At 35.7% G+C, this 6,441-nt stretch overlaps 1 protein-coding gene across 1 annotated transcript in view; it reads right to left on the bottom strand.

Moving 5' to 3' along the window:
- LOC5573594 (UPF0769 protein CG18675) overlaps positions 1–6,441 on the bottom strand; it is a 100,237-nt gene that overhangs the window by 79,000 nt on the left and 14,796 nt on the right. The gene's annotated exons all lie outside the window — the stretch shown is intronic.

The raw sequence follows: 6,441 nt of genomic DNA, 5'->3' as shown, positions 1-6,441 counted from the left end.
GATTATTGTCAGAGAAAGCCCTCAATTCCACATGTATAGCATGTCACAATGAACCAAATCGACAAGTTATCAAAAAAAATATTTTCAGCAAAATTTTACTGTTCGAAATTTATGAACTACAGTAATTTTTGCTCACTTCAAATTAGTGTATCTAAACTAACTTATACAAGAACCTGTCAACAGATAGAAAAAAAAGTTGTCATTATGATTTTTAATCATATTTTATTCTGAAAAACTACCATTAGGTGATCCATAACTTTGGGATAACTGTACTTACTCTTCAGATTGGCCATTGTCATTTTTACAATGCGAAACTCGTTATTACTGAATGATGCTTTTGTTGTTAATAAGAAGTCCCGGAGTTTTCGTAGTTCAATTCACGTCCAAATACTAGTACAGGGCAATTCGCCTAATGTTGAATGGCTGAAAACGTCGCCTATTGTTGAACAACCCGTGTATTCCTTATGGCGTGTTCAACATTTAGCGAGCATTTTGACCGTTCAACAATTGGCGATTTACCCCAATTGTTTTATTTCTCTCAGAAAATGAATCAATTATGATTGATAAGGTGTGCACCTTCTTTGACTTAATTCACTGCTAACCGTCCAAATAGCGTGATCTTTAAACTTAATTGATTCCTTCAGATGTTTCTGAGTAACAAATCAAGAACCCTATCGAAATCAATACATTATGGGACCCTAACAAAAGGCGGAAACACGAATGGCGGAATAGGGTGGGGCTTGTTTCCAAAAATCTTCCGTAGTCAGGATTTACAAAGTGGAAAATGATCATCGGTCCCAAAATAACATCCTGTGAAAAAATGAGAATTTTTGGTGAAGGTTTAGAGGTGGCGCAAAGGGCGTATGTGCAGTTTTCCCATTTTAGTGAACTCTGAAAAATTTTGGTATGCTTTTCAACTTGTTTTGGTGATTTTAGGACCCTTAAGGGCAAAAAATCACCTCAAAATTGCGATATCTCCACTCCTTTAGATGATATTTGACGAAATATATTTTATGCATGCGATTTTTGGCCCTTGAATAAGTAGGTTACGCTGACTGATTACTTTGAACCCGAATAAGCACATTAATAGCTGGGGAGGATTCCTATGCTTGTAGAATGAAACAAAGAGCGAAGAACAATGAGAGAAAGAACAAAGAACACAGAAGAATGTAAGGTGGGGGTGTAACTGATGATATTATATTAGAATCAACTACGGAACCGTGAAAATATCTCGGTTGGATGTATGAGATGTGATTACATGCAATTTTAACACTAATTTAGTATTTTAGAAAGTCCGTTTGATATAACTCCAGCAATAGCTTTTAAGATCTGAACGAAATAACAGAGGGGGCCAAAATCCATACAGGCTCAAAATCCGTACACTTCATACAAATAGAAGGAGTTTTTTTTATGAAGTTGAAGGGTTTAGATTTATTTCTTAGGTGTTCGGATTTTGATCCCGCACAATATATCCTTATTAGGTAAATCCATAAACGATTTCTGCTTTCTAGCAATAACACTTCCTTTTAGATTTTCCACACAGTAATATCTGAATTAGGATGCCATTTCAGCAATTAATTGCGTTTGGGCCTCCAATACTTCACTTTTGCCACAACACCTTCAACACAACTTCGGACAAACGAAAATGCAGTTGAAGTTCAATACATCGTTCTATTTGAAATCGATGTATATAAACAACAGCAGGAAATCGATGTATATAAACAGAAGGAAAAAATCGGTAGTCAAAATTCAAATTAGTGCACGAACTTCTATAAGATGCAAGAGATAAAGCACTTCAGGTTGGAAACCTCTCGAATAAAACAAAAAATAAATCTTCACAGTTCTGAAACATATTTTTTTAAGGAATTGCGACAGAGCTACATGAAGGAATTTTTACAGGATGTCCAAAGTATATATTGATAATTATATAAATTGATTATGAACATGATAGATACTACGTGAGGCTGAATTTCCAGGATGTATATTTTTCAACGGTCCCTTTCAAACGATTATTGAACTAAAGCAGTAACGTGGACATGCATTTATCTATATCTACCAAGAGAATAATGATGAAACTTTGCATGGAGTTGAGGACATTTTAGCCGCTACTGCAATTTTTCCATAAAGAGTAATCTAAAATCGTATGCATGGGTCGAAAACTAGAGATTGTTCAAAAATTGGAGCTCTTCCCCTACTTGAAGAAATATTTTTCGAAATATTTCTGAACTAGATAATATTAAATAGAAGTCAATATAATCATCGTTTTCTACTGGAACTTTTCGCCATTGCGTAAAACTGAGATTTTTCAAGATTCCTCAGTTACACTCAAGATATCACTAGTTTCACCGTCCCACCTGTTTAACCTACCCCACCTTACATTCTTCTGTGTTCTTTGTTCTTTCTCTCATTCTTCTTTGCTCTTTATTCCATTCTACTAGCATAGGAATTCTCCTCAGCTGTTCATATGCTTATTCGGGTTCATAGTAATCAGTCAGCGTAACCTATTCAAGGGCCAAAAATCGCATGCATAAAATATATTTCGTCAAATATCATCTAAAGGAGTGGAGATATCGCAATTTTGAGGTGATTTTTTGCCCTTAAGGGTCCTAAAATCACCAAAACAAGTTGAAAAGCATACCAAAATTTTTCAGAGTTCACTAAAATGGGAAAACTGCACATACGCCCTTTGCGCCACCTCTAAACCTTCACCAAAAATTCTCATTTTTTCACAGGATGTTATTTTGGGACCGATGATCATTTTCCACTTTGTAAATCCTGACTACGGAAGATTTTTGGAAATAAGCCCCACCCTAATGGCGGAATCACAAAAGGCAGAAACTTGAAAGGTAGACTGCCTTAGACGTGTAACATAAGGCGAAAAATAACATAAGGCATAATCTGAATAGGCGGAATCAGTTGAAAACGTATTAGAATTATTTACTTTGGCTTCCAAACGATAATTAGACTGAGCAGTTTGCGTTTCCCTGTCATGACAACTATTCCATAATTTCCAAGCGGATTTAATACTCACTTTTAGCGTAGATTCCTGCATATAGTTTCATAATTATTTGTTAAACTTATACCGTTTTGATTCATATTACGGACAGTTTCAAATTCCGAACACCAGTGTTGCATTTGAACGCGTTCAGTTTGCGTTCCAGTTCAAATTTTTGAACGAGGGATCAAGTAGGCTTGCACATTGATCAGTTCAAAAATTTGAACCCAAAAGAGCTGAAAAATGAACGCGAATAAAAAATGTTTTTCAAAGTGGATCTTAAGTACATTTCAAAGCAGAAATATTTACAAAAGATGCCAAGGAACATTTAGGGTTCCATACATTGTGCGTGATATGAATTCAATGTAGTTTGGAGTACTGTTATGTTTTATACTTCACTGTGCATTTTGAAGTGAACCGGCCGTTCGTGAGCAGCGTCAGAATCATGCACGAGAGTTCAATGTTTACTGCGTTCACGTGCGAAATTTGAACGCGTTCAGTTCACTTTTGGCTCGCGTTCAGTTCAAAATGCATCACTGCCGGACACTGCACTTTGTATGGGAAACATTTCACACGAAATGTTTCAATTTGTTAAAAGGTTCTCACACGGGAAAAAATTCTGTGGTAAAAGTTACTATTGTAGCTGACTACGCCCATTCTTGAAACTACCATGCAATTTCAGACCAATTTACTATGTTTACGGTACATCCCACCACATTTCTGGTACATTTGACAGAAATAATTTACAACAATCTGATTTCGACAACAGACATGGTAAAATCAAGCGCATTTCTGGTCTGCTGAAAATTGCCGGTGCGAGCGCTTGATTTAACCCCCTAAAATGGTAATTTTTACCGCACAATTTTTTTGCGTGCACTTTCAAGCAGACATCATGTATACGCGCTTCACATTAAGGTGAAGCGGCGCGTAAGTCAAAGAATCATTAGAATCATTATTGATGTAATAGTAGTAGTGTCGCCTTTCCATGTATATTTTCAAAACAAACAAACAAAAAATATAACATTTGTGTTAAGCATAGTTTTATGTAAACACATGGGAAATTTAGTAGATTGACAAGTATTGGAAATCAAAATCAACTCTTCAATCGTACATATCAAAAGAATACATTACAATTTAATGAAGGGCAACGAAATTTCTCTGTTTTTAATTAGATTTATCGCATATTTTTGTTATGCATCGGTACGGTTTATGTTTGCAAGGGATGACGGTGTTGCCAGGTGATTGGTGACAGATTTTTCTAGCAATTGTTATATGCTTGTTTTCGGAACATTTGCTGCATATCATAATAACTTATCATTTTGCAAATAGTTTTCCATCACAAGATCACTGAATTAATTAAATTTTAATGATTTTTGTGATCAATTCACATTAAATGCTATGATTTTACAGATAGCAACTCTGACATCACTGCGCTCAACGATCGCGATGATTGTGCACACACGATAGACGCGTCCCGACGCATCGCACTGTGGAGCTTTTCAATTATTTTGGGTGGTCCAAATTGATAAACTCTTGGTATGATTTTATGCTTCGTAGAGATGGTTTTTGTAATTTGAGAGAATCGAAAAACAAACAACGTATGAATTGCAAGTTTCTATGCTTTGCCCAACCTATCCGCACTGAAAATTAATACAACAGAAATAAAGTTGGATATTTTAGACTATAAACACAGGCATGTCTCAGTGTGCGGTGGCGGCGTCGATTCGCAGCAAGTGAAAACCACCGCCATAATAGTTTTGAGTGTTGCGGTTGATGAAACTTTATAAATATTTGATTCCCGTTTGAAATGTGTTCTTTTAATTGAAGTGAATGAAAGATTTGTTTAGTGGAAGTGTAGTGAACGCAATATGAAATCCAAAACACAAATGTTTGCTGCAGAATTACAATGGAAAAGGTAAGCACCTTCTATTTACAAGTGTAGTTGTGTGAGGCAATGATATGCGGCATAAAATCGGAGATTTTTTTTGAGAATATAAATCTCATGTATATTGTCGCTAAATTGATAATGCTGTACCTGAAAATGTTGATTAAATATTGAAATACCACCTGAAGTATTTTTCTTCGCATATATAATCCATTAAATCAGGTGATAAGCAGTTATATTTCATCGATGTTGCAAATACCAATACTATCATAACAATATGTTAATGATTTTGGAAGAAGCCATTTTGCGATGACGCACCAAAAGGCCTTAAGAGCTTGAGATCAGCTTGCCATGAGCGCACAAAAATAACCGCGCGCTTGAGCACGTGCTATGGTGAGACACATTTTTTTAGATCTCATGTAGCAATGTACTAGCTCAAACGATCACATCTGCACTGGCTCATGCGTCGTCTCATGAGAAAATCTCAATGTGACAGTGCATTTGAGACTCGCAGGTGATGGTTTCAAAGGCAATGAAAATGGATTAAATTATGGATTGAACTGCCTGTAAGCAGTTTGAAAGGACTGACGCGGTTCAACACGGTTGAATCTCTAGCATTTGAATAGAAAAACTTGTGCTGGCCACCGAAGAAGCATAGGCATAGACCGAAGCCGTATGCTTCCTCGGGATTATTGTACTAGGCAAACATAACTGCATAGAGGTACTCCTAGTAAGCGCATGTGACGAGCCTCACGAGATGTCTCATGAGACTCGCTCACTAAGATATATTTTGTACGTATCTGCATCTCGTGTCTCACATAATCTGTGAGCTGCTATATGGGATATCGCATGGCACACTAGCTCATTTAGGTATACAAGAGAAACACGACACTCTGCTTTCAAGTCTCGTTTTATAAGGCATTTTTCATCTATATCTATGAAAGTTTGTAATATCTAGCTACCTTAGACGTCTCTTTTGTGGTTTAACAACACAGCTAAAAATATGTTGTAAAATTAAGTTTATTTTCATGCACATATTTGGAGCATCAAAATAAACCTAAATTTCAACGACCAATCCATTATTTTTCAATCGAATTCACTTTAAATTTACACGATCATGTAAAATTCAACCATTTTTAGTTGAAAATTGAATGTATATTCATTTAAATTTACATGATGCTGTAACAACACACGAATTTGATTTATTTTTACAGTAGACTTCAGTTTACATCACATTGAAAATTGAATATTTTTTTCTGTGAATTTCAATTGATGATTTCACATCTCCAATTATGGTTTTCATGAGCTGTACGGAAATTGAATCAAAGTGTCCGAAAGGCAAAAGTAAGGTAGCGTCCGGAATAAGAATCATAAAAACCCCACATATTTATGTTTATTTTAAATTATTCTCGTTGCGAAATCAAAATCTTCACCCACCATTCGAAAGTTAAGTATTCTGTAGACTCGATAACGCGAAGGAATTATACATAATGATTTGTTCTATATGCTTTTGGATAAGTTGTACTTCACAGAGGCTTTAAGGCGAAGTAGCCCGTCATTC

The sequence above is a fragment of the Aedes aegypti genome, chromosome 3 (genome assembly GCF_002204515.2).
Source record: "Aedes aegypti strain LVP_AGWG chromosome 3, AaegL5.0 Primary Assembly, whole genome shotgun sequence".
NCBI lineage: Eukaryota > Metazoa > Arthropoda > Insecta > Diptera > Culicidae > Aedes > Aedes aegypti.
Note: the sequence above shows the minus strand (reverse complement) of the source record. Positions and strands in the feature narration are given on the sequence as shown.